This window comes from Hipposideros armiger, unplaced genomic scaffold (genome assembly GCF_001890085.2).
Source record: "Hipposideros armiger isolate ML-2016 unplaced genomic scaffold, ASM189008v1 scaffold_12, whole genome shotgun sequence".
NCBI lineage: Eukaryota > Metazoa > Chordata > Mammalia > Chiroptera > Hipposideridae > Hipposideros > Hipposideros armiger.
In genome coordinates, this window is record NW_017731362.1 from 7,998,847 (window position 1) to 8,002,426 (window position 3,580).

The window sequence follows — 3,580 nt, forward strand, 5'->3', positions numbered from 1 at the left end:
ACTTTTCCAGCTCTCCTCCTGTTATTGATTTGTTGTTTATACCATTGTGATCAGAAAAGATACTTGGTATGATTTCAGTCTTCTGAAATTTTCTAACTCTTGTTTTATGGCCTAACATATGCTATATCCTGGGGAATGATTGGTGTGCACTTGAGAGGAATGTGTATTCTGCTGCTGTTGGATGAAATATTTTGTATATGTCTGTTATGTCCATTTTGTCTATAATGTTGCTCAAATACACTGTTTACTTATTGAATCTCTGTCTGATCTATCCATTGTTGATAGTGGGATAAAGTCCTCAACTACTATTCCTGTATAGCTGTTTATTTCTCCTTTTAGTTCTATTGGTATTTGCTTTATATATTTAGGTGCTCTGATATTGGGTGCAGAAAAATTTAGATAGTGTTTTTAAATGTATGTATGCAATATTTTTTTCAGAAAATAAAGTATATTAAGGTACAAATAATATGGCAAAATCAAATAAGTTAAAAATAAGAAAATGAGTCAAAAGTGAAAGAAGATTAGAAAAGTTTCATGTCCTAATGCAAAAAGCAAATTATTTTATTAGGAAAGCAAATCTATGCTTGAATTAAAACCAGAAAATAATTTCTCCGTTGTTTCATCATAAGCAAGATTCTATGTATGGTATGCCTTAATCCAGGAGTATATTTCACTATATATACAGAGAAATGGATGAATTACAAATCCCTTAAGCAATCCTCCTTAGTGTATCTTTCACATGAGTTTAAAAAAAAAAATAGTGAACAGCTCTGAATTTGAGATTAACCCCCCTGAGAAATACCTAGAATACAGCTATTCATTGTCACTAATTAAGTACGGGGCCTTATGTTTTAATAATTAGCTGAGCTACAGGGTATCATTGACATTTTCTATTGAATATTAAAACATGCAAAAAGCTGCCTGTATAGAAAGTCACTCCACCTGGTACTTGGAGTTGTGCCAAAGAAATAAAATAGGAATAAGGTTAAGATTGTCTTCAGAAAGTAATTTGCGTCCACTCTAAACCACAAACAAATGGATAACTGATGTTCTAGAGTTCCATACCCATAAAGTATGGCAACCATAATTTTGGTCTGGAAAATGTTAAATACCACCATCACACTTTGCCATTAATTTTTTTTTTTAAGATTTTATTGGGGAATTGGGGAAGGGGAACAGTGCTTGGGGAATCGGGGGAAGGGGAACAGACAAGTTGCTGTCATTTTGTTCTTCAGTCTAGTTGTGCAGGACATTGCTTCACTGGCCCATGTTGGTATTATCATTGCGCTCTTCCCAGGTGAGGCAGATCAGTCACCGGCCTCTGGATGGCCACTCACGGTGGCTATTGGCAGCTCACACCATCTGCCGGCAGCTCACGCTGGCTGCCGGCCACACATGGTAGCTTATGGCAGCCCACTGCAGCAGGGGCTGCAGCCTAATGCCGTCACTGGCGACTCACAGCAGCCCAGCTCCAGGTTGAGCTGTTGTTCAGCATCTTAGCTGTAGAGGGCAGCGTCACTGGCCCTCATGTGGGATATGAACTGGGGCCCTCTGGTGTCCCAAGCCAGTTCTTAACCAATGCTCCACTCGGCCGGCCCTGCCATTAAATTTTTTTTAATGCTAAAGCATTCGTAGATCATAAAGATGTAAGTACCATTAATTTCTTATTATGTAACCGTTCACCTGAAACTTGCCTGCTTTTTGAAAATAGTATTAGCCAAGATGGCTAGAATTGCAATTTACCAAGTATGCAAATAGCATCTTAAATGACATATCTAGTAGGCAACACGTAAGTGAAGCTTCTAATTTTTATAGCACAAAGGAAGTAGCATTTTAAAACCAGAATAGCCCATGTTGCAAATATTTGAAAGCTATAGTGAGATGACTAAGTCATTTAAAGTGAGGTTCTTCATTCAGTTCTGGAACATCCTTGGTCAGTGTTGCCTTGGTTCCATTTTCTTCTTCCTCTCCTTTTGGAACTCTGATTAAATGAACATTAGATCTCCTGGTCTCCTCTATGTTTCCTAACTTTTCTGCTATATTTCCCGTCTTTTTTGTCTATTTGTGCTGCATTTTGTATAATTTCTTGTAAAATGTCTTCTAATTTGCTGTTATATTCATCCACTCATCTTTACTATTCATATATTGTATTCATTTCTGTACAATATCATTGGTTTTCTTTCAAATCTGATCAGTCCCTTTTTAGAATATTTTGATACTTTAAATGTTTTTTATTTCTTTAAATATAGTAAGCCAGGTTTTAAAAATAATCTCTATCTGATAATTCCAATATTTGCTGCGTTTTGTTTCTGTAGTTTTTCTCATGGGATCTTTCCTCTGTGTGTGTGTGTGTGTGTGTGTGTATGTGTGTGTGTTTTACTGTGCCCTGCTTTTGTCCCTAAAATATTATGTGAAAACATTCTTTGAGGTCTAGAATGAATGTACCTTCTCTCAAAGAGGATTTTCTTCTACTAGTTTAAGACCAAATTATCCAAATTCATGGTTTCCTGTTCCCTGGACCATCCAAATCCAAGTCAGTAGTTCATAGGGGAGTGGAAGGGGGTGAGCCCTTAGCCACAACTTCTCAGGGAGGAGTTTTTTGCCTTTTCTTTTTACATCTGTTCTTCTTAGTGCCAAGGCAACATTTCCTTTGCTCCCCTGGTATATAAGAAGGTAGATGCATTTCAAATTTCTTTTTTCCTTGAGGTTGATGCCACTTCAGTGAGGAAGGGGTCATTGTTAGGCTCCCCACCTTGCGTAGGCCCTGGGTATCAACTTCTGATTCTTCCGTGCATGAGATTGCTAAAACTAAAGCCCAAATGTGCCAAGATCAGCAAGTTCCCTAACAGTCCCCTCAATGCATCAGTACTCTGCTTATTTCTCCATATTCTAGTGTTTTCTTAGATTTTGATCCATAATTTCATTACTACCATGACAGTTCTAGAATGCTTTTAAGAAAAAAATAATAAGTTTTAGGTTTTTATTTTTGTAAGAGGATTGAGAATAGAAATAGAATATATAACTTTAAAAGGAATAGAGGTTTTCTTTTCTTTTAATAACTGTGTCTGGTTTTGGTATCATAATAATGCTAGCCTCAAAGAATTGGGAAGTATTCCCTGCTTTTAATTTTTTGGAAGAGTTTGTGTAGACTTGGTATTAATTTTCTTCCTTAAATGTTTGGTAGAATTCACCAGGGAAATCATCTGGGCCTGGATTTTTCTTTGTGGGATGATTTTTAATTACAAATTCAATTTCTTTAATATATATACATATACTTAGGTTATCTATTTTTTTTTTTTGGATGAGTTTTGGCAGTCTTTGTCTTTCAAGGAATTTGTGTATTTCACCTAAGCTGTCAGATTTATTGGCACAAAGTTGCTCCTAATATTCTTTTTATCCTTTTAACATCTTAAGAATATGTATTGATGTCTCTTCTCTTATTCCAGATAGTGTTAATTTGTGTCTTCTCTCTTTTTTCTTTTTCTAGTCAGTCTGGCTAGAGTTTTATCAATTCTTTTCTTTATTTTCCAAAAAAACTAACTTTTCATGGATTTCTGCTATTCTTTTTCCATTTTCTGTT